Below are 25,571 nucleotides of genomic sequence, written 5' to 3' on the forward strand. Positions count from 1 at the left end.
AGGGCCACATGCCCACTGTTCCATCCTGGGGAGTGCAAAGCCACAGTCTCAGAAGTCTCTACAGTGGGTGGGATGCCCACTCTTCCATCCTGGAGAGTGCAAAGCCACAGTCTCTCAAGTGGATGACAGTCTCCACTGGTTCTGGAGGGGGCATGGTGCCCAGAGTGCTTCATCCTGCTAAGGACTGAGGTAGTGGATGGATCTCTCCACTGGTTCTGGAGGGGGCATGGTGCCCAGAGTGCTTCATCCTGCTAAGGACTGAGGTAGTGGATGCATCTCTCCACTGGTTCTGGAGGGGGCATGGTGCCCAGAGTGCTTCATCCTGCTCGTGACAGACTCAGTAGCGTCAGTGCCTTTGGCGCTCATGGGCCAGCGGTGCTTGTGGCGGCAGTGCCCTGTTCAGCGGTGCTTGTGGCGGCGGTGCCCTGTTCAGCGGTGCTTGTGGTGGCGGCGCCCTGTTCAGCGGTGCTTGTGGCGGCGGCGGTGCCCTGTTCAGCGGTGCTTGTGGCGGCGGTGTCCTGTTCAGCGTTGCTTGTGGCAGCGGTGTCCTTTACAGTGACTCAGTTGCTGGCGGTCCTGTCTGGCCCAGCGGGGCTGGTGCTAGCCATCCTGTCTGGCAAAGCGGGGCTGGTGCTAGCCGTCCTGTCTCGCAAAGCGGGGCTGGTGCTGGCAGTCCTGTCTGGCCCAGTGGGGCTGGTGCTGGCGGTCCTGTCTGGCCCAGCGGGGCTGGTGCTGGCGGTCCTGTCTGGCCCAGCGGGGCTGGTGCTGGCGGTCCTCTCTGGCCCAGCGGGGCTGGTGGTCCTCTCTGGCCCAGCGGGGCTGGTGCTGGCGGCCCTGTCTGGCCCAGCGGCGCTGGTGCTGGCTGTCCTCTCTGGCCCAGCGGGCTGGTGCTGGCAGTCCTGTCTGGCCCAGCGGGGTTGGTGCTGGCGGTCCTCTCAGGCCCAGCGGGGCTGGTGCTGGTGGTGGCCTCTTGGGCAGCAGGGCAGGTGCTGGCGGTGGCCTCTTGGGCAGCAGGGCAGGTACTGGCGGTGGGCTCCTGGGCAGCGGGGATGATGGCGGTGGGCTCCTGGGCAGCGGGGATGATGGCGGTCTTCACCGCTGTGCTGCTCTTCCCAGACCTGCTGACTTTCTTCTGGCCCTTCCCCACCTTGGAAGGTGTCGCAGCTGACTCCACACTCCCACCTGTACCTCTGGGAGCGGCTTTGGTGGCTGGAATCTTCCCCCTCTCCCGCCGGGCACTGGCCAACTTTAGATGCTTCACAGGTGGGGGACTGTCCGTGCTGTGGCTCCGTGCCACACTGGCTGCCCTGGTGGCCGGTGCACTCCAGATTCCGGTGACTACAGGCACCCCTGATCCCGGAGATGTTGTGGCTGAGGTGCTAGGTTGGGACCTTGAGGGTCGGGCCCTAGGAGGCGGACGGGGTGGGGGAGGTGTGAGAAAGAGGTCAAGGTTGGACAGGAAAAGCTTTTGGGAAACACTGGGACGGGTAGCTGGAGGGGGTTTGGGAGTGGAGGAAGAGGTTGTGGTTGTAGGAGGTCGTTTGGTGACTTTGGGTGAATCAATCAATCAATCAAAGAAATTTGTAGAGCGCGCTACTCACCTGCGAGGGTCTCAAGGTGCTGGGGGGAGGTGAAGACAGGGGTGGGGGCAGGGAGGGTCACTGGTCGAACAGCCGTGTCTTCAGGTTCCTTCTGAAGACCAGTAGGTCTTTGGTTTTGCGAAGGTCGGTGGGGAGGGAGTTCCAGGATTTGGGGGCGAGGTAGGAGAAAGACCTGCCTCCTGTGGTGGTGCACTGGATGCGGAGGACTGTGGCTAGTGTGAGGTCGGCTGATCGGAGGTTGCGTGTGGGAGTGTGGAAGTTTACTCTTTCATTGAGGTAGGTTGGGCCGGTGTTGTGGAGGGATTTGTGTGTGTGGATGAGGATCTTGAATGTTATTCTCTTGTCTATGGGGAGCCAGTGAAGCGATTTGAGGTGTGGTGAGATTCGTTCGTGGCGGGGGAGGCCAAGGAGGAGGCGCGCAGCTGTGTTCTGGATTCTTTGGAGTTTGCGTTTGAGTTTGAGTGTGGTACCGGCGTAGCGGGAGTTGCCGTAGTCCAGTCTGCTGCTGATGAGTGCATGGGTGACTGTCTTTCTGGTTTCTGGGGGGATCCATTTGAACGATTTTTTTTTAGAGTGTGGAATGTGTGGAAGCAGGAGGAGGTTAGAGCATTGATTTGCTGTGTCATGGAGAGGGAGGGGTTGAGGATGGTGCCGAGGTTGCGTGCGTGGGTTGCGGGGGTGGGTGCAGGCCTAGGGCAGTGGGCCACCAGGAGTCGTCCCATGTGGTTTTGTGGGGGGCCGAAGATGATGATTTCGGTTTTGTTTGAGTTGAGCTTGAGGTGGTTGGTGGTCATCCAGTTGGCGGTGTCTAGGAGAGCAGCGTGTAGGTTGGTTTTGGCGGTGGTGGGGTTGCGGGTGAGGGAGAGGATGAGTTGGGTGTCATCTGCATAGGAGAGGATAGTGATTCCGTGTGCTCGGAGAATGTTGGCTAGGGGGATCATGTAGATGTTGAAGAGTGTGGGGAGGGAGGACCCTTGGGGGACCCCGCAGGTGATCTTGGTAGTGTTGGAGTGGAAGGGCGGAAGGCGGACTCTCTGGGTTCAGTTGGTGAGGAAGGAGGTGAGACAGTCTAGGGCTTTGTGGCGGATTCCTATGTTGTGGAGGTGTGTGCGGAGTGTGTGGTGGCAGACGGTGTCAAAAGCTGCGGAGAGGTCTAGGAGGATGAGTGCGACAGTCTCGCCTTTGTCGACTTTGGTCCTGATGTCGTGAGTGCATGGGATGAGGGCGGTTTCTGTGCTGTGGTTCTTGCGGAACCCAGATTGAGAGGGGTCAAGGGTGTTGGTTGCTTCGAGGAAGTGGGATAGGCGGGTGTTGACTAATTTCTCTGCAACCTTGGCGGGGAAAGGGAGGAGGGAGATGGGGCGGTAGTTGGAGAGGATCTCCGAGTCGGCTTGGGTCTGGGTAGGTGGCGGAGTCGAAAGAGGAGTTGATTATGTTGTAGAGTATGGGGGCGATGGTAGGGCTAGCTTTGTTGTAGATGCAGTGTGGACAGGGGTCAGAGGGGGAACCGGAGTGGATGTTTTTTTCGGTTTCTTCGTGTGTGGTAGGGGTCCATGTGGATAGTGTGGTGGGGGGGGTGAAGGTGCATGCGCTGGAGGCTGTTGTGAGGTGGATGCCTGTTGGGTGGGTGTGTGCCTACGTTTATGTATCTTGGGAGGTGGCGTCAGACACACTGGTAGAGGAGACAGGTGAAGTGTGAATGGCAGTGGGGGTGGTGACTGCACGTAAGCGGGGTGTGGTGCCGTGTGTGCTGGTGATGGCAGTAGTGGCTGTAGATGTAGTGCATGCAGGTGTGAGTGGAGACGAGACTGGGAGGGAGGAGGGAGACGAGGAGGAGGGGGACACAGTGGAGGCAGTGGATGTTGGTGTGTCTGCATGTGTGTAATGCTTGCGTGAGTGCCAGTGGGATGTTTGGTGCTTATGTTTGCCTGAGCTTCCCTTGTGTGTTGACGTGTGTGCATGCTGGTCTGAAGGTGTGCTTGGGATAGGCTGAGGTAAAGGGGATTGGGTCTGGGTGGAGGAAGTTGGAGAGGAGAGGCTAGACACAGGGACAATGGCTGCCATCAGTGCTGAGGCCAGAGTCTGAAAAGCTCGCTGAAGGGCCGCCTGACCAGAATGAATGCCCTCCAGGAGTGAATTTGTGTGTTGCAACTGCCTTTCTACACCCTGGATGGCATTTAAAATGGTAGACTGCCCAACAGTGAAGGACCTGAGGAGGTCAATGGCCTCCTCACTGAGGGCAGCAGGGGTGACCGGGGCAGGGCCTGAGGTGCCTGGAGTGAAGGTGAGGCCCACCCTCCTGGGTGAGCGGGCACGGGGCAAAGGCTGAGGGGCTGCTGGGAGGGCGGTGCTGGTAGGGGGGTGGCGGCTGTACCTGTAGATGCGGGGGCACCGATGTTGCCGCCACCACAAGGGAGCTCCTATCAGAGGACGTGTCCGTGTCACTGGTGTCAGCTCCTGTCCCCGCCGTGGAGCTCCCCTCGCCCTGCGTCCCAGTGGTGTACTCTGACTCCGTTGTCTCGCCCTCCAGGGCCATGTGGGATGCAGCTCCCTCCTGCTTCGCTGCCACTGCTCCTCCGCCTGATGATGGTAATACACACAAGAACAGGGAGACCACAAAAAGGGGGGGGGACGACAGAAGAAAGACATGTTGAGTGCATGCATTACCGCTACCGTTGGCGGACACGACAGACACAGAAGCCCCCTGCACTATGCCGCGCACTTGGCCTCCACTGTTCAATCCCTGGGATATGGCCTACAAGGCTATGGACAACATCTGCGCACATCGATTTCACAGGAGCTTGACTAGGTGTACTTGGCACTGTACACAAGTGGGGTGGGGTGCCGCAGGCTCTGCCAGCACAAGGGGACCTTGCCTCCTAAACTCGCCCTGGCCTAGGGAAATCCACAGCCTACCTCCCCTACCCAGACACCTCCAATGCACGCAAAAGCAGCAGAATGAGAGTGTACTCACCCCCTTGTGGCTGCTGTGATGCCCCCAAGCGCCCATCCAACTCCGGGTACGCCACTGCCAGGATCCTGAACATCAGGGGGGTCATGGTGCGACGGGCACGCCTCCCACGTTGGGAGGCCATCCCCAGCTGGGCCTCCGCCGTCTTCTTGCTCCAGCGGCGAATGTCCTCCCATCTTTTACGGTAGTGGGTGCTCCGTCTGTGGTAGATCCCCAGGGTCCGGACATCCTTGGCGATGGCACGCCAAATCTCTTTTTTCTGGTGGCCGCTGACCTACATGAATTGTACAGGGGGAAAAGAAAAGTTATTACCAAATGCACCGTCAGTCATTGGCCCCCATCCCTACCCTTGCAATGATGCACATTCACTCACCGTCGTTTCATGCACACCTCAATCTCCCCCCCCCCATCATTCATCCACCCCACTCCACACAGGCATAGCCCATACAGCATGCTCCCAGTGTATTTACCTGTTTGTCTGGAGGACCGTAGAGTAGCGTGTACTGGGGGAGGACCCCATCCACAAGTTTCTCCAACTCCTCCGATGTGAAGGCAGGGGCCCTTTCCCCAGTCGCACGAGCCATTGTCTCTTCCAGACCGAGGTCACAGCAGCACTTGCAGTGTAGGTCCTCTCCTGTCGAAGATCAGGTATCGAGTGATTGAACAGATAGAAAATGGCGGTCACGTCCGTGGCGGTGCGTACCGTCACCGCCTGCGTACATCGTCATTGGCTCCTGGGACCCATAGGGTCCAATGTTAACCAATGCAGCATTGCGCTGCGGTCATCGACTGCCTACCGCAACGGTGTACAACGCCAGCGCAGTTACCTCACATCCCATTGTCCCACTTTACAGGTCAGGCAGCCGCCATTTCAGGGGCCCACATGGCTTAATTTTTAACTGCGTCACACATACCTAGGCCTAGCCTCAACACACATACAGGCCAAATATCGGATTATGAATCGTGTTCTGTGTAAGCTGTGTTTACATACCTCTAAGTTGTTTGACTCTGTGCTCGCTGTTGTCCTTCATAGGCACCGTCCGCTGGGACAAGTGAGGATATGGCGGCATCCTCCGGTGTACAGACCGCTCGTGGACCTGTCGACAATGGAGGAAAGACATGTGATCATCACCTACAGGCTTGACCGTGCCACAATCCAGGAACTGTGTGCCCAGTTGGAGCCAGACCTGATGTCAGCTATCCGCCATCCCACAGGAATCCTCCCTCAAGTGCAGGTGCTGTCAGTACTCCATTTCCTTGCAAGTGGGTCATTTCAAACAACAGTGGCTATAGCATCAGGGATGCCCCAGCCTATGTTTTCCAACGTGTTGTCCAGAGTGTTGTCTGCCCTGCTGACACATGTGGAGCTACATCGTTTTCCCTCAGGTAGAGGACTTGCCTACAGTGAAAGGAGACTTCTATGCCCTGGGACATATCCCCAACATCATAGGTGCCATTGATGGGACACATGTGGCTTTGGTACCCCCCGCAGGAGTGAACAGGTGTACAGAAACCGGAAGAGTTATCATTCCATAAATGTGCAGATGGTGTGTTTGGCAGACCAGCACATCTCCCATGTGAATGCCAAGTTCCCTGGCTCAGTGCATGACGCTTATATCCTGTGTAATAGCAGCATCCCTTGTGTGATGGGTCAACTCCAGAGGCCCCGTGTGTGGCTATTAGGTGAGCACCTAGAAGGAAGTCAGTGGGAATGGTTGTCTGGGGATATCACTCCAGGTTAGTGTGTGTCTAACGGTTGTCCCTCGCCATTTGCAGGTGACTCTGGTTACCCCAACCTGTCATGGCTACTGACCCCAGTGAGGAATCACAGGACAAGGGCAGAGGAACGCTACAATGAGGCCCATGGGCGAACACGGCGGATAATAGAGCGGACCTTCGGCCTCCTGAAGGCCAGGTTCAGGTGCCTCCATATGACAAGTGGATCCCTATTCTACTCACCAAAGAAGGTGTGCCAGATCATCGTAGCCTGCTGTATGCTTCACAACTTAGCTTTGCGACAACAGGTGCCTTTTCTGCAGGAGGATGGTCCAGATGGCGGTGTTGTTGCAGCTGTGGAGCCTGTGGACAGTGAAGACGAGGAAGCAGAAGAAGAGGACATGGACAACAGGAACTCGGTGATCCTGCAATATTTCCAGTGAGACACAGGTAAGAATACAAACCTGCCTACTACATGTACTTTAACACTACTACCTTACACTCTGTACCAGGTCCAGTTATCCCTTATTAGTGTAGAAGAGGTGTTTCTAGCAGCTTAGGATGATAGGAGGTAGCTATAGCAGAGCAGCTTAGGCTGAACTAGGAGACATGCAAACCTCCTACTATACCACTGGTGTCATATGCACAATATCATAAGAAAACACAATACACAGATATACTAAAAATAAAGGTACTTTATTTTTATGACAATATGCCAAAAGTATCTCAGTGAGTACCCTCGGTATGAGGATGCCAAATATACACAAGATATATGTACACAATACCAAAAATATGCAGTAATAGCAAAAGGAAGTAATGCAAGCAGTGTAAAGTTACAATAGATTGCAATAGGAGCACATAGGTATAGGGGCAACACAAACCATATACTCCAAAAGTGGAATGCGAACCACGCATGGACCCCAAACCTATGTGAGCTTGTAGAGGGTCGCTGGGACTGTAAGAAAACAGTCAGGGTTAGAAATATAGCCCACCCCAAGACCCTGTAAGGTAGGTGTAAAGTGCACCTACAACCCCCAGAGAGCACAGAAGTCGTGATAGGGGGATTCTGCAAGGAAAACCAACACCAGCAAAGCAACAACAGTGGATTTCCGGACCTGAGTACTTGTAAGACAAGGGGACCAAGTCCAAGAGTCGCGACAGTGTTGAGAGTGGGCAGATGCTCAGGAAATGCCAGCAGAGGGTGCAAAGGAGCTGCCACGGGATGGAAGAAGCTTGGTGTTTTTCAAGAACGAAGAGGACTAGGAACTTCCCCTTTGGAGGATGGATGTCCCACGTCGTGAAGAAGCTTGCAGAGGTGTTCCCACGCAGAAAGACCGCAAACAAGCCTTGCTAGCTGCAAGGGTCGCGGTTAGGGTTTTTGGATGCTGCTGTGGCCCAGGAGGGACCAGGATGTTGCCACTTGGATGAGGAAACAGAGGGGGCGCCCAGCAAGTCAGGGAGCCCTCACAGAAGCAGGCAGCACCCGCAGAAGTACCGGATCAGGCACTTAGAAGAGGAGTGAACCGGAGTCCACCCGAAGTCAGAAAAGGGAGTCTCACGACGCCAGAGGACAACTCAGAAGGTTGTGCACTGCAGGTTAGTGTGTCGGGGACCCAAGCTTGGCTGTGCATAAAGGAAATCCTGGAAGAGTGCACAGGAGCCGGAGCAGCTGCAAATCACGCTGTACCCAGCAATGCAGTCTAGCATGGGGAGGCAAGGACTTACCTCCACTAAACTTGGACTGAAGAGTCACTGGACTGTGGGAGTCACTTGGACAGAGTTGCTGAGTTCCAGGGACCATGCTCGTCGTGCTGAGAGGGGATCCAGAGGACCGGTGATGCAGTCTTTTGTTGCCTGTTGTTGCCAAATGGGCAGAGGAAGTGGAGCTGGGGCAGTTTAAGGATGGGCAGGGTGACAAAGTGGGACAGAAGGATGACATTCAGGGTGGTCTCATTTCTTGGCGGGGGTCTTGGCATTGTTCTCTGTCTTTCTCCTGGATCTCAGGGACCGTTTGCGGGGTGGTTCTCCCTCTGCAGGGGGTGGGGTGCTGGTGTGGTGGTCCTGTGGCAGTGCCTCCTGTCTACTAGCGCCGGCGGAGGTGGTGGGCAGTTCATCGTCCATGCTAGTGTCAGGGGCCCCTTGTAGTGCCACAGTGTCCCTTCTGGTGTTGAGTAATTCTTTCAGCACCCCTATGATGGTGACCAGGGTGGAATTGATGGCTCTGAGTTCCTCCCTGAAACCCAAATACTGTTCCTCCTGCAGGCGCTGGGTCTCCTGAAACGTGGCCAGTACCGTTGCCATTGTCTCCTGGGAGTGGTGGTAGGCTCCCATGATGGAGGAGTGGGTTCCCTGGGCCTGTCCTCCCCCTGTCGCACAGCAGCCCTCCCAGTTCCCCTGTGTTCCTGGGCCTCTGTCCCCTGGACCGTGTGCCCACTACCACTGCCTCCAGGTCCCTGTTATTTTTGGGGTGGTGGGTTAGCCTGGGTTCCCTGTAGTGGTGGACACACTGCTGCTTGACGTGTCCTGGGGACAGAGGTATGGGCCCGCTGGGTGGGTGCTGTGCTGGTGTTTCCAGAGGGGGGAAGCTCTGTGGTGGCCTGTGACTGTGTCAGGTGAACCGACTGTCCAGAGGTCCCCGATGGGCCGGGCTGGTCATCTAGATCCAGTTAGACAGAGCTGCTGTCATCACTGTTGGCCTCTTCTGTTGGTGGTGTGGACATGTGTGGACCCACCTGCAGGGGCATAAAAGGATGTTTATTACATCTGTGTGTGCCATGGTGTGGAATGGGTGGGTGTCCGTGTAACCCAGTGCTTGCATTCCTGTGTAGGACCTTGTGTGATGATGGTTTAGGGGCGTGTATGGGTATGTACAGTGGGCATGCTTTGGTGAAGGGTGTCCATGCTTTGTTGTTGCATGCAGGGCTTGGTGTTGGGATGTGTGGGTTGTGATAGTGGAACATTTGTGAGGAGTAGGAGTGATGGGGTGAGGGTGGGAGTATGTACTGGCATGCAGGTAGGGTGGGGGATGTAATAGTTAAGATTTGACTTACCAGAGTCCATTCCTCCATCTACTCCTGCGAGGCCCTCAGGATGCAAAATCGCCAAGACCTGCTCCTCCCGTGTTGTTAGTTGTGGGGGAGGAGGTGGGGGTCTGCCGCCTGTCTGCTGAACCGCAAGGTGGTGTCTTGAGACCACGGAACGCACCTTCCCCCGTAGGTCGTTCTACCTCTTCCTGATGTCATCCTGATTTCTTGGGTGCTGTCCCACTGCATTGACCCTGTCCACGATTCTGCGCCATAGCTCTATCTTCCTAGCTATGGAGGTGTGCTGCACCTGTGATCTGAATAGCTGTGGCTCTACCCAGACGATTTCCTCCACCATGACCCTGAGCTCCTCCTCAGAGAACCTGGGGTGTCTTTGTCGTGCCATGGGGTGGTGTGGGTGATGTGTGGGGTGGTGTCTGTACTGATAGGTGGGGTGATATTTAGTGGTGTGTTGTATGAGGTGCGTGGAAGTTCTGTGGGTGATGGTATTGTGTGCCTGTGGATGCTTGGTAGTTGTTTGTGGTGTCTCTCTCTGGCCTTCGTTCGGGATTTTTGGTCGTAGGGGTTTGTGGGTGATGTGGGTGGGTGTTTTATATTGTATTGGGTATGTGGGAGTGATGTGTGTATATGTCTCAGGTGTGTGTGTTTCGAATTGTCCAATGTGGTAGTGTTTTGTGCAAGTGTGTGTATTTTGAGAGTACCGCCAATGGAATACCGCGGTTGAAAGACTGCAGCGTGGATTCATGTGTCGTGATAGTGTGGGTGTATTTCTGTTGGCGTGACGGTGGAGGTTTTGTTTTTGCCAGTTTATCACTGACCTTTGGTGTGGCGGACTTGTGTGGGTGTCTCAATTTTGGCGGATTCCGTGCTGTGGGTCATAGCTGTTGCGGAGTTCCGCGGCGGTGTGTTGGCGGTCTTCTGCATGGCGGTAAGCGGCTTTTACCGCCAATGTTGTAATGAGGCCCATAGTGTGCACAGAGTTCTGGGGTTCCCCAAGAGGCTTCACAGAGGCAATAATAGATAATATGAATGCTCTATTTGTGGTAGTGTGGTCGAGCAGTTAGGCTTATCAGAGGGTAGTGTTGTCAGGGAGACCAGATCTTCGGGGCCTACGCACCTTCCCAACATGTCCACCACTAGACAGCTCCAAAACTCCAATAGATATACCACAGAGCCTGAGAGTCCAAGTGGGGGAAAAGGGGATTAGGTAGGGAACAGCTGGGAAGGAGACCTGTAGGAAGCAAGAGGTTAAACAACACAATGTCAAGATATAATCACATTGACTTTCAATAGACTATGGTTCTAAGAATTCTTATACTGTAATTATGGATAACCTAGGACATGACTATAACTAGGCCTCAAAAAATCTAGGTACCTGGGAAAATCAAGAATGGGTTAATACAATATTTCATTTGAGCTTTTCAGGAAATATCATATACTGTCTAGAATACAAGAACCTTCTTCAAAATAGTTTCAGAATAAACATTGCATTTTTACAGGAGGACAAAGGCTATCTGAACATTCCATAAAAAAACTACAGGAAATGTACTAGAAGCTTAATTAGCACAAAGAATGCCGCACTTTTAATTAAGCGTTTCGAGAAAACCAAAAGCTAAGGATAAATGTGTGCACCTCAACAAACACTGCACACCAAAGTATTCGATGCCATGAAAAGATCGCGCACACAGCCGATCTGAAAATCAAGTTTACTGCCAGAAAAGAATCGCGCACCTTGCTGCCGATCGAAGTTTCACAATGGAAATATCATGAAATGATCGCGCACACTGTTGCCGATCTGAATGTCCAGGTGAAATGCCAGGAAATGAATCGCGCACCTTGCTGATTCGAAATACACAATGCAAATATCATGAAATGATCGAGCACACTGTTGCCGATCTGAATGTCAAGGTTAAAAGCCAGGAAATGTATCGCGCACCTTGCCGATTCGAAATACACAATGCAAATATCATGAAATGATCGCGCACACCGTCACCGATCTGACTGCCAAGCATCATATGCCAGAATTGAATCGTGCACCTTGCCGACTCAAACAAGGATATGTAAATGCCATAAAAACACAATCACGCACACAAGGAGTTTCACAATTAGGCCCAAAAACTCGAATGTCTTTGAAAATGGGGGCTGGGCCCAGCCCGACCTCCGCCTTACCGCCCTGCTAAAGGATCATCAATATAATGAGGGCAGGCCTGGAAATATGATTGTAGGCCTCCAGGACCGGAGCTCAGGAAGTTGCTGCTGCTCTGCACTGGGACCTCTAAATAGTAAGCATGTGGAGCCCTTATATAGAGTCAAGCCCAGTGTGAGAAAGTAGCCTCTTTCTAGCCTTGTTACCCCTACATTTGACCTGTTTGTGAGTGTATGTCAGGGTGTTTTCACTGTCTCACTGGGATCCTGCTAGCCAGGGCCCAGTGCTCATAGTGAAAACCCTACGTTTTCAGTATGTTTGTTATGTGTCACTGGGACCCTGCTAGTCAGGACCCCAGTGCTCATAAGTTTGTGGCCTATATGTATGTGTTCCCTGTGTAGTGCCTAACTGTCTCAGTGAGGCTCTGCTAATCAGAACCTCAGTGGTTATGCTCTCTCATTTCTTACAAATTGTCACTAACAGGCTAGTGACCAATTTTACCAATTTACATTGGCTTACTGGAACACCCTTATAATTCCCTAGTATATGGTACTGAGGTACCCAGGGTATTGGGGTTCCAGGAGATCCCTATGGGCTGCAGCATTTCTTTTGCCACCCATAGGGAGCTCTGACAATTCTTACACAGGCCTGCCACTGCAGCCTGAGTGAAATAACGTCCACGTTATTTCACAGCCATTTTACACTGCACTTAAGTAACTTATAAGTCACCTATATGTCTAACCTTTACCTGGTAAAGGTTAGGTGCAAAGTTACTTAGTGTGAGGGCACCCTGGCACTAGCCAAGGTGCCCCCACATTGTTCAGAGCCAATTCCCTGAACTTTGTGAGTGCGGGGACACCATTACACGCGTGCACTACATATAGGTCAATACCTACATGTACCTTCACAATGGTAACTCCGAATATGGCCATATAACATGTCTAAGATCGTGGAATTGCCCCCTCTATGCCATCTTGGCATTGTTGGCACAATTCGATGATCCCAGTGGTCTGCAGCACAGACCCTGGTACTGCCAAACTGCCTTTCCTGGGGTTTCACTGCAGCTGCTGCTCCTGCCAACCCCTCAGACAGGTTTCTGCCCCCCTGGGGTCAAGCCAGGCTTGTCCCAGGATGGCAGAACAAAGGACTTCCTCTGAGAGAGGGTGTTACACCCTCTCCCTTTGGAAAATGGTGTGAAGGCAGGGGAGGAGTAGCCTCCCCCAGCCTCTGGAAATGCTTTCTTGGGCACAGATGTGCCCAATTCTGCATAAGCCAGTCTACACCGGTTCAGGGACCCCTTAGCCCTGCTCTGGCGCGAAACTGGACAAAGGAAAGGGGAGTGACCACTCCCCTGACCTGCACCTCCCCTGGGAGGTGTCCAGAGCTTCTCCAGTGTGCTCCAGACCTCTGCCATCTTGGAAACAGAGGTGCTGCTGGCACACTGGACTGCTCTGAGTGGCCAGTGCCACCAGGTGACGTCAGAGACTCCTTCTGATAGGCTCCTTCAGGTGTTAGTAGCCTATCCTCTCTCCTAGGTAGCCAAACCCTCTTTTCTGGCTATTTAGGGTCTCTGTCTCTGGGGAAACATTAGATAACGAATGCAAGAGCTCATCCGAGTTCCTCTGCATCTCTCTCTTCACCTTCTGCAAAGGAATCGACTGCTGACCGCGCTGGAAGCCTGCAAACCTGCAACATAGTAGCAAAGACGACTACTGCAACTCTGTAACGCTGATCCTGCCGCCTTCTCGACTGTTTTCCTGGTGGTGCATGCTGTGGGGGTAGTCTGCCTCCTCTCTGCACTAGAAGCTCTGAAGAAATCTCCCGTGGGTCGACGGAATCTTCCCCCTGCAACTGCAGGCACCAAAAAGCTGCATTACCGGTCCCTTGGGTCTCCTCTCAACACGACGAGCGAGGTCCCTCGAATCCAGCAACTCTGTCCAAGTGACCCCCACAGTCCAGTGACTCTTCAGTCCAAGTTTGGTGGAGGTAAGTCCTTGCCTCACCTTGCTAGACTGCATTGCTGGGAACCACGACTTTTGCAGCTACTCCGGCCCCTGTGCACTTCCGCTGGAAATCCTTTGTGCACAGCCAAGCCTGGGTCCACGGCACTCTAACCTGCATTGCACGACTTTCTAAGTTGGTCTCCGGCGACGTGGGACTCCTTTGTGCGACTTCGGGTGAGCACCGTTTCACGCATCCTCGTAGTGCCTGTTTCTGGCACTTCTCCGGGTGCTACCTGCTGCTGAGAGGGCTCCTTGTCTTACTCGACGTCCCCTCTCTTTCCTGGTCCAAATTGCGACCTCCTGGTCCCTCCAGGGCCACAGCAGCGTCCAAAAATGCTAAATTTGCAGCTAGCAAGGCTTGTTGGCGTTCTTTCGGCGGGAAAATACTTCTGCACGACTCTACAAGGCAAGAGGGATCCGTCCTCCAAAGGGGAAGTCTCTAGCCCTTTGCGTTCCTACAGAAACCGCAGCTTCTTCCGTCCAGTAGAAGCTTCTTTGCACCCGCAGCTGGCATTTCCTGGGCATCTGCCCATCTCCGACTTGCTTGTGACTTTTGGACTTGGTCCCCTTGTTCCACAGGTATCCTAGATTGGAAATCCACAGTTGTTGCATTGTTGGTTTGTGTCTTTCCTGTATTATTCCTCTAACACGACTTCTTTGTCCTTAGGGGAACTTTAGTGCACTTTGCACTCACTTTTCAGGGTCTTGGGGAGGGTTATTTTTCTAACTCTCACTATTTTCTAATAGTCCCAGCGACCCTCTACAAGGTCACATAGGTTTGGGGTCCATTCGTGGTTCGCATTCCATTTTGGAGTATATGGTTTGTGTTGCCCCTATCCCTATGTTTCCCCATTGCATCCTATTGTAACTATACATTGTTTGCACTGTTTTCTAAGACTATACTGCATATTTTTGCTATTGTGTATATATATCTTGTGTATATTTCCTATCCTCTCACTGAGGGTACACTCTAAGATACTTTGGCATATTGTCATAAAAATAAAGTACCTTTATTTTTTAGTATAACTGTGTATTGTGTTTTCTTATGATATTGTGCATATGACACTAGGTGGTACTGTAGTAGCTTCACCCGTCTCCTAGTTCAGCCTAAGCTGCTCTGCTAAGCTACCATTATCTATCAGCCTAAGCTGCTAGACACCCTATACACTATTAAGGGATAACTGGGCCTGGTGCAAGGTGCAAGTACCCCTTGGTACTCACTACAAGCCAGTCCAGCCTCCTACACCCAGCTTACAAACCAAACCCAGTCACGGGGCAGGGAAGGCTTCTAGAACGTTCTAGAAAGGGACCACACCCTGACACACTTGGTAAGCCTGCAGCAATACCTTGCAAATGAACAGTTATTGCAAACATCATTAATAGTTGATTAATGCAGGTACTCTGCAATGCAAAAGGTTAACAAACTGCATATAAACATAATACATGAATTATGCCTTTGCATAAAGACTGGGTTTTTGCATTTTAGTCGCCCGTAGAGCACGCACTGTCCTGATGTTGACAAGTGTTAAGCATTTGTTGTACACACACAAGCAATAAATGAGAACACACACTCAATGACAACTCCAGGCCAATAGTTTTTTATATAGGAAAATAGTATTTTCTTAATTAATCAAATTGTAGGTAAGTACATTAAATGTAAGGTACTTTGAACCAAAACAATAATGTGCACAGTTTTCCATAAAATGGACACAGTGCAAAATTCAGCTGTTCCTGGGGGAGGTAAGTACAGTTGGTTAATCCTGTAAGTAAAGCACTTACAAGTTCAGTCTCCGGGGCATAGGTAGCCCACCGTTGGGGGTTCAAGTCAACCCCAAACACCCAGCTCCAGCAAAACAGGATCGGTCAGGTGCAGAGGTCAAAGACGAGCCAAAATAACATGGGCGCCTATGGAGACAGGGGGTGCTCCGGTACCAGTCTGCTAGCAGGTAAGTACCTGTGTCCTCAGGGAGCATACCAGGGGTGTTTAGTAGAGCACTGGGGGGGGGGGGGGGGGCCCAAGCGGGCACACAGAACGCACCCTCAGCGGCACAGGGGTGGCTGGGTGCAGTGAGCAAACAGGGTGTCGGGTTTGCAATAGATTTCAATGGAGGGATCTGGGAGTCACTCAGAAGTTGCAGGCAGGGCAAAGGGGGGCTTCTCGGGCCACCCATTGACTGGGCAAGGGTGACAGCCGCCTGCTGGTCACTGCTGCACCTGTGGTTGGTTCTTCAAAGGCCTGGGGCTGCTGGTGCAGCGCTTCTTCCAGGCGTCGGATTTCTTCATCCCGGGCAGTCGCGGTCAGGGGGGTCCTCGGGATTCCCTCTGCAGACGTGTAGGAAAGTACCATCTTGCCTGGCATGTTACCCCCATTTTTACTTGTTTGTCAGTTTGTTTTTGCCGGTCTCCCTGGGATCCTGCTAGCCAGGACCCCAGTGCTCATAGTTTGTGGCCTAAATGTGTTCCCTGTGTGGTGCCTAACTGTGTCACTGACGCTCTGCTAACCAGAACTTCAGTGCTTATGCTCTCTCTGTCTTTAAAATTGTCACTGCAGGCTAGTGACCATTTTTACCAATTCTGATTGGCACACTGGAACACACTTATAATTCCTTAGTATATGGTACCTAGGTACCCAGGGTATTGGGGTTCCAGGAGATTCCGATGGGCTGCAGCATTTCTTTTGCCACCCATAAGAAGCTCAGACAATTCGTACGCAGGACTGCCACTGCAGCCTGAGTGAAATAACGTCCACGTTATTTCACAGCCATTTTTCACTGCACTTAAGTAACTTATAAGTCACCTATATGTCTAACCCTCATCTAGTGAAGGTTAGGTGCACAGTTACTAAGTGTGAGGGCACCCTGGCACTAGCCAAGGTGCCCCCACATCGTTCAGGGCCATTTCCCTGGACTTTGTGAGTGAGGGGACACCATTACACACGTGCACTACATATAGGTCAATACCTATATGTAGCTTCACAATGGTAACTCCGAACATGGCCATGTAAAATGTCTAAGATCATTGAATTGTCCCCCCATGCCAAATCTGGTATTGAGGTGCCAATCCCATGCATCCCCGGGGCTCCAGCATGGACCCCGGGTACTGCCAAACTAGCTCTCTGGGGTTTTCACTGCAGCTACCGCTGCTGCCAACCCACAGACAGGCTTCTACCCTCCTGGAGTCTGGGCAGCCCAGTCCCAGGAAGGCAGAACAAAATATTTCCTCTGAGAGAGGATGTTACACCCTCTCCCTTTGGAAATAGGTGTTAGGGGCCAGGGAGGAGAAGACCCCCCCGCCTCTGGAAATGCTATGAAGGGCACAGATGGTGCCCTCCTTGCATAAGCCAGTCTACACCGGTTCAGGGATCCCCCAGCCCCTGCTCTGGCACGAAACTGGACAAAGGAAAGGGGAGTGACAACTCCCATGTCCATCACCACCCCAGGGGTGGTGCCCAGAGCTCCTCCAGTGTGTCCCAGACCTCTGCCATCTTGAATGGGTTAGGCGGCCAATCCTCCTCTGAGGGCTATTTAGGGTCTCTCCTGTGGGTTTCTCTTCAGATAACAAATGCAAGAGCTCACCATAGTTCCTCTGCATCTCCCTCTTCGACTTCTGCCAAGGATCGACCGCTGACTGCTCCAGGACGCCTGCAAAACCGCAACAAAGTAGCAAGACGACTACCAGCAACATTGTAGCACCTCATCCTGCCGGCTTTCTCGACTATTTCCTGGTGGTGCATGCTCTGAGGGCTCTCTGCCTTCACCCTGCACTGGAAGCCAAGAAGAAATCTCCTGTGGGTCGACGGAATCTTCCCCCTACTAACGCAGGCACCAAACTTCTGCTTCACTGGTCCTCTGGGTCCCTTCTCATCTCGACGAGCATGGTACCTGGAACACTGGAGCAGGATCCAAGTGACCCCGACAGTCCAGTGGTCCTTCTGTCCAAATTTGGTGGCGGTAAGTCCTTGCCTCCCCACGCCAGACAGTAATCCTGTGTACTGCGTGAACTGCAGCTGCTAGGGCTTCTGTGCACTTTTGCAAGCAATCCTTCATGCACAGCATAGCCCAGGTCCCCAGCATTCTGTCCTGCATTGCTCAACTCACTGAGTTGACCACTGGCTTTGTGGGACCCTCCTTTATAGTGTTGAGACGACCGCTGTGCTCAGATTTCTTGAACCCCTGTTCAAGTGCTTCTGCGGGTGCTGCCTGCTTCTGCGGGGGCTCTCTATGTTGCTGAGCACCCCCTCTGTTTCCTCCTCCAAGGGGCGACCTCCTGGCCTTTCCTGGGCCCTGGCAGCACCCATTTTCTTCAACCGCGACCTTTGCAGCTAGCGGCTTGTTTGCGGTCTTTCTGCTTAGAAACAACTCTGCATCCTCCAGCACGCCGTGGGACATCTTCTATGCAAAGGAGAAGTTCCTGGCACCTTCCGTTGTTGCAGAATCTTCAGCTTCTTCCACCAGGAGGCAGCCATTTTTCACCTTCATCCGGGGTTTAGTGGGCTCCTGCCCCCCTGGACACTTTCGTGGCTCTTGGACTTGGTCGCCTTCCTTTACAGGTCCTCAGGTCCAGGAATCCGTCTTCAGTGCTTTGCAGTCTGTTGTTGTCTTTGCAGAATCCCCTACCTCGACTTTAGTGTGTTTCTGGGGAAGTAGTGTAATTTTACTCCTCCTTTTCAGGGTCTTGGGGTAGGGTATCTTGGACACCCTTAGTGTTTTCTTACACTCCTAGCGACCCTCTACACACTACACTAGGCCTGGGGTCCCTGAGTGGTTCGCATTCCACTGTCTTAGTATATGGTTTGTGTTGCCCCTAGGCCTATTGCATCCTATTGTATCCTACAGTGTTTGCACTACTTTTCTGTTTACTTACCTGATTTTGGTTTGTGTGTATATTTTGTGTATTTTACTTACCTCCTAAGGGAGTATATCCTCTGAGATAATTTTGGCACATTGTCACTAACATCAAGTACCTTTATTTTTAGTAACTCTGAGCATTATGATTCTTATGATATAGTGCTATATGATATAAGTGATATAGTAGGAGCTTTGCATGTCTCCTAGTTCAGCCTAAGCTGCTTTGCTATAGCTACCTCTATCAGCCTAAGCTGCTAGAACACTACTAATCTACTAATAAGGAATAACTGGACCTGGCACAAGGTGTAAGTAACATCAGGTACCCACTATAAGCCAGGCCAGCCTCCTACATTGGAGGTGCAGCAGTGGGATAAGTACTTATAACTGCTTTACCACTTTGTCATTGGTGCTTTTCATAAGAAAAACATAAACTAAATACTTAAAAATATACACAGTTAACCTAAACAGTTTAGCTTTCTTTCTACAAACTTTCTACAAGGTTTCAGAAACGTTTTCAAAAGTTTTGAAAAGTTTGAAAAAGTTTTTCTCTTTTCTCTAAAAGTTTCTAAACTTTTTTCTCTCTGTCCCAAACCCTTTCTAACAATCATGTCTGCAGTAGAACTTACTCCCACAGTTGCCCAGGCAGCCTATGGTAGTTGAAACTTTAAAGGTTTGAGGAGTCTCTGCATAGAAGGAGGTTTAAGCATTGGTAAGAACCCTACCAAAGATCTTCTCTTTAGTTTTCTCCTAGAAAGTGACCAGAACCAGTCTGGCCCATCTCAGGATCAGGAGGTAGAGGAAGGGGGTACCCAGCAAGACTCAGAGGAGTCCCCTGAGGATGCTCGGGAGGGTTCATCCAAAGTCCTGCCAGCTAACAGGCCTCCTAGTGACACTGGTAGTGGGAGGGGGTCACACACTAGTAGGGCACCTTTCACTCCAAAAGGCCAGGTTATTAGAGTCCAGCCAGTTAGAGACAGGTCCCACTCTGCCAATTCCCATATTTCTTCTGTGTCTCAGGATTCCCAAGCCTCCCACCCTGAGGATAACACTACGGAAAGGGAACTCAGAAATCTGAGGTTGGAAGAGGCCAGGCTGAAGCTAAGACAGCAGCAGCTGGCCTTAGACAGGGAATCTCTAGATGTAGAGAGGGAAAGGCAGAAGTTGGGGTTAGTTCCCCATGGTGGCAGCAGCAGTGTTTTTGATAGTAATCCTGTAAGAGAACAAGATTCCAGAAACCTGCATATGATAATCCCCCCTTACAAGGAGCGGGGTGACATTAACAGGTGGTTTTCTGCACTTGAGAGGGCTTGCATGGTACACTTGGTCCCTCAAAGGCAGTGTACTGCTATCTTGTGGCTATCTTTCACTGGTAAAGGTAGGGATAGGCTCCTTACTGTCAGAGAAAGTGATGCTAATAATTACAAAGTTTCGAAGGATGCACTCTTGGATGGATTTGGCTTAACCATTAAACAATACAGGATAAAGTTCAGAGATACCAGAAAAGAGTCCTCTCAAGACTGGGCAGACTTTGTAGACTGTTCAGTGAAGGCCTTGGAGGGTTGGTTACATGGCAGTAAGGTGACTGACTATGAAAGCCTGTATAATTTAATCGTGAAAGAGCATATTTTGAACAATTGTGTGTCTGATTTGTTGCACCAGTACTTGGTAGACTCAGATTTGACCTCTCCCCAAGAACTGGGAAAGAAGGCAGACAAATGGGTCAGAACAAGGGTGAACAGAAAAGTTCATTCAGGGGGTGACAAGGATGGCAAGAAGAAGAATGGTAAGTCTTCTGACAAGGGTGGGAACAAAGATAAAACACATTCTGAGTCTTCATCAGGCCCACAAAAATCCTCTGGGGGTGGTGGGTCCATATCCTCTTCCCACAATCAAAAGAAGCGATGGCGTTATTTATGTAAAAGTAAAGGCCATTGGGCAAGTGATACCACTTGTCCAAAGAAAAACACCGAGGCTCCCACTACCACAACCCCAACTGCAACCTCTAGTGCCCCTAGTAATAGCAGTGGTGGTGGGAAGTCTACTACAAATAGCCAATCTAAGGGTGTAGCTGGGCTCACCATTGGTAGTGTAGTTGGGGTTGGTCTTGTTAGGGATACCACAGAGGCTGTTTTAGTCTCTGATGGTGGTATTGACTTTGCCACCTTGGTTGCTTGTCCCTTTACTATAGGTAAGTACAAGCAACTTCCCCTAATAAATGGTGTTGAGGTTGAGGCCTAACGGGATACAGGTGCCAGTGTCACTATGGTGATTGAGAAACTGGTCCACCCTGATCAACACCTACTTGGTCAGCAGTACAAAGCGACTGATGCTCATAACAACACTCTTAGCCATCCCATGGCTGTTGTGAATCTCAACTGGGGGAGAGTTTACTGGTCCAAAGAAAGTTGTATTAGCCACTGAATTACCTGTAGATTACTTACTAGGCAATGATTTGAAGACATCAGCTTAGGCTGAAGTGGAGTTGGAGGCTCATGCAGCAATGCTGGGTATTCCTGGGCATATCTTTGCTTTGACAAGGGCTCGGGCCATGAAGCAAAGAGGACAGGAAAACTCGGATCCTGGAACAATCTACCAAGTGCTCCTGAAAGCTAGGGGTAAAAAGGGTAACTCCTTGCCCACTATCCCTCCCTCTCCAGAAGATTCCCCTTTTGAGGAAGAGGAATCCTCTCTCTGTGCAGAACCTACACCAGATGAGCTGGCAGCAGACACTGCTGAGCTTTTGGATGAACGGGGGCCTGCTAGGAAAGAGCGGAGTGTGGCACAGCAGACCTGTCCCACACTCGAGAAGTGTGGCACAATGGTTAGAGTGTCAGACCCTGCTACAGAGATCTGGCCCGGGACCAAGGTTCAATTCCCATCTCGGTGGCTCTTGGGCTCAATTCCCTTGGGCCAGATAATTCTTGCCTCAGCTTAATCTAATTAATGGGTCCCACTCTGTAACTCTGGGCAATAGCTTGCTTAATCTCCACAATGGCCCTGACAGGGTTTGTATTCCTGGGGCTGCCCAGAAGTGAGCACCTCACAGTGCAAAGCCAGTAGGGGTTCCACAGTGGTATGTGTATAGCACCTTGAGACCCTAACGGTTGAGTAGTGCACTATACAAGCTCCTCAAAAGTTTTCTGACAGCTAGCTGTCCACAATCCCTTTTTAGGCATTTTCTTGCTGGTGAGGTCATTGTGCTGCAATGGAGCCATAGTTCTTAATGAACCTCCTGTAATACCCAGTGAGACCTAAGAAGGCTCTGACCTGGGTCTGAGTTGTAGGGGGAGCCCAGTCCATAATGGTCTGAATCTTCGCCTGAAGTGGTTCAATCTGTTCCCCACCAACCAGGTGCCCAAGATAAATCACTTTCCCTGCCCTAACTGGCACTTTAAAGCCTTGATAGTTAGGCCTGCCTTTTGCAGGGCCTCCAAAACTTTCCAGAGGTGGACCAGGTGATCATCCCAGGTGGAGCTGAAGACAGCAATATCGTTCAAATATGCTGCACTAAAAGCTTCCAACCCTTGGAGGACTGTATACACCAGCCTCTGAAAAGTGGCAGGTGCATTTTTCAACCCAAAGGGCATCACTGTGATGTGATAATGCCCTCCTATGGTAAAAAAAAAGCAGTTTTTGCTTTAGCATCTTCTGACATTTTGATATGCCAATACCCTGCAGACAAATCAAAAGTGCTTAGATACTTGGCAGATGCCAGTGTATCTATTAGCTCATCTGCCCTGGGTATAGGGTGAACATCTGTTTTAGTTACTGTATTGAGACCCCTATAGTCCACACAAATCTGTATTTCTTTCTTTCCTTCTTTGCTATGTGGTTTGGGGCCAAGCACCACTGGGCTAGTCCAGGTGTTCTCAGAAGGCTCAATAACTCCAAGGTCTTACATTTTCTGTACTTCAGCTTTTATGCAATCTCTGATATGGTCAGGTTGCCTGTAAAGTTTACTTTTGACAGGTAAACTGTCTCCAGTGTCAATTGTATGTGCACACCAAGTAGTTGTACCAGGTGTGAGTGAAAAGAGTTCAGAAAACTGATCAAGGAGATTTTTACAGTCTTCCTTCAGCTCAGCAGTAAGGCAGTCTGCCAGAACCACTCCCTCCACTAAACCATCATTTTCAGTGGTGGAGAAGGGATCAGGGAGAGGGTCACTCTCTTCTTCCTGTCCCTCATCTGTATCCATGAGCAGGGTTAAGTCAGCCCTGTTATAGTAAGGTTGTTGGCGGTTGACAGGAAGCACCCTAGGGGGCTTCTGGCAGTGCCCAGGTCTACCAAGTAGGTGACCTCACCTTTTTTTCTACAATTAGATGGGGTGCACTCCATTTGTCCTGGAGTGCTCTTGGGGCCACAGTCTGCAATACCCACACCTTCTGTCCTGGGTGGTACTCTATCAGGACAGCCTTCTGGTCAAACCATTGCTTTTAGAGCTCTTGGCTGGCCTGAAGGTTTTTGCTGGCCTTTTTCATGTACTCAGCCATTCTACTTCTGAGGCCAAGTACATAGTCCACTATGTCTTGTTTTGGAGCTTTTAAAGGTTGTTCCCAACCCTCCTTAACAAGAGCAAGTGGACCCCTAACAGGGTGACCAAAGAGGAGTTCAAAGGGGCTGTAGTCCAGTCCTTTTTGGGGTACCTCCCTGTAGGCGAAAAGGAAGCATGGTAATAGGACATCCCATCTCCTTCTGAGTTTTTCAGAAAGTCCCATGATCATACCTTTGAAGGTTTTATTAATCCTCTCAACCAGTCCATTAGTTTGTGAATGATAAGAGGTGGTGAACTTATAGGTAACACCACACTCCTTCCACATTGCTCTTAGGTATGTAGACATGAAGTTACTACCTCTGTCTGCCACCACTTCCTTAGGGAAGCCTAACTTGGAAAAGATTCCCATTAGGGCCTTTGCCGATGCAGGAGCTGTAGTGTTCCTTAAGGGGATGGCTTTTGGTTACCTTGTGGCATGGTCCACCACCACAAGGATAAATCTATTGCCAGAAGCTGTTGGAGGGTCAAGGGGGCCACCCATATCAACCCCTACCCTTTCAAAGGGCTCCCCAACCACTGGTAGTGGCATTAAGGGGGCCTCTGGGGTGCAACCAGTCTTTCCACTGGCTTGGAAGGTGACATAGAAGTGACAAAACTCCTTTGTCTCTTCTGACATATGGGACCAGTGAAAATGTGGAACAAGTCTGTCCCATGTTTTACTCTGGCCTAAATGCCCAGCTAACGGGATGTCATGAGCCAGAGTTAGGACGAATTCCCTGTACTGAAGGGGGATGACCAGTCTCCTGGTTGCACCAGGTTTAGGGTCCCTTTTTTAAGTATAAAGGAGATTATTCTCCCAATAAATTCTGTGTGTCAGTGACATCACCATTTTGCTGCTTGACAGCTTGCTGTCTGAGGCCCTCCAATGCGGGACAGGTTTGCTGTGGCACACTCAGCTTTTCCCTGGCAGGCCCCCTGCACTGCAAAGCTCAGCTGTATCAGCTTCCAGCTCCTCTGGTGTAGGTTCTGCACAGGGAGAGAATTCCTCTTTCTCAAAAGGGGAATCATCTGTGGAGGGAGGGATAGTGGACAAGGGTTTGCCCTTCTTACCCGTAGTTTTTGGGAGCACTTGGTCCATTATCCCAGGATCCAAGTTTCCCTCTCCTCTTTGCTTCTTGGCCTGAACCCTGGTAAGAGCAAAGATATGCCCAGGAATGCCCAGCATTGCTGCATGGGCCTCCAACTCCACTTCAGCCCATGCTGAAGTCTCCAAATCATTGCCTAGCAGACATTCTATAGGTAAGTCATTGGCTATAGAACTTTCTTTGGGCCAGTAACCCCCCCCCCCCAAGTTGAGATTCACAACAGCCGTGGTGGTGGCTTACAGTGTTGCTATGGGCGTCTGTCACTTCGTACTGGTGACCAAGTAGGTGCTGCTCAGAGGCAACCAGTTTGTCCATCACCATGGTGACACTGGCACCTGTGTACCTGTAGGCCTCAACCTGAACACCATTAATCAGGGGTAGCTGCTTGTACTTATCCATATTAAGGGGACAAGCAACTAAAATGGCTAGTTCAATGCCATCATCAGAGCCTAAAAGAGCCTCAGTGATCTCCCTAACTAGACCAACCCCAACTACGTTACCAATGGTGAGCCCAGCTACACCCTTTTGGCTGGCTATTAGTACTGCTCTTCCCACCACCACTGCTATTAGGGGCACTAGTTGTTGCAGTTGGGGTTGTGGTGGTGGGAGGTTTGGTGTTTCTTTTTGGACAATGAGGATCAGTTGCCCAATGGCCTTTGGCTTTACACATATAACACCAAAGTTTCTTATCTTTGTGAGAAGAGGATTTGGATCCACCACCCCCAGAGGATTTTTGTGGGCCTGATGAAGACTCTAATGATCTTTGTCCCCAGTGACTTACCATCCTTCTTCTTGCCGACCTTGTCACCCCTTGTATGAGCTTTTCTGCTCACACTTGTTCTGACCCATCTGTCTGCCTTCTTTCCTAATTCTTGTAGAGAGGTCAGATCTGAGTCCACAAGACACTGATGCAACAAGTCAGACACACAATTATTCAAGATATGCTCTCTCAGAATCAAGTTATAAGGGCTTTTATAATCAGTCACCTTACAGCCATGTAACCAACCTTTCTGATGGATACAACTACCTGTGGATTCCTCACCTAATGAATACTCCCATTGCGCCAGCACTCGACGGAAATCTTCCTAGCTTCTGCACGTCGACCAGGACGTCACATTTGCCCACGCGACGCCGTCTGACGTCATACAGGCAATAAGAGGTCCTCGCCGACTTCAGTTCCCTTTTTTCCGTGCCATTCGAAACGGTTATCTTCGAGGGAGCAACTGTTGCTGTTCGACAGTTACAGTGTGTTTTTTGGCTGTGGTTTTTTTCTGAGATTACAATGTCGCAGAGGAAGTCAGGTTTTAAGCCCTGTCGTGAGTGTGGGGGCAAGATGTCGGTAACGGACCCACATTCGGACTGTTTGTGGTGTTTAAGTTCCGATCATGATGTTGGCAGGTATGATTCATGTCAGCATATGAATCCGAAGGCCCTAAAGGGCGCGAGGCCAAGCTTTTTATGGTGAAGTCGAAAAGAAAGGAGAAGAGGCACCATCGAAAATCCTCATCACCGAAGTCTCATCGGCGTCATCGGGACTCCCGGCGTCGTCGAGTAAAGAGAGGTCTCGGTCGAGGTCGCCATCGACACGGCGTCGGAAGACTTGGGA

Source organism: Pleurodeles waltl, chromosome 7 (genome assembly GCF_031143425.1).
Source record: "Pleurodeles waltl isolate 20211129_DDA chromosome 7, aPleWal1.hap1.20221129, whole genome shotgun sequence".
NCBI classification, from domain to species: domain Eukaryota; kingdom Metazoa; phylum Chordata; class Amphibia; order Caudata; family Salamandridae; genus Pleurodeles; species Pleurodeles waltl.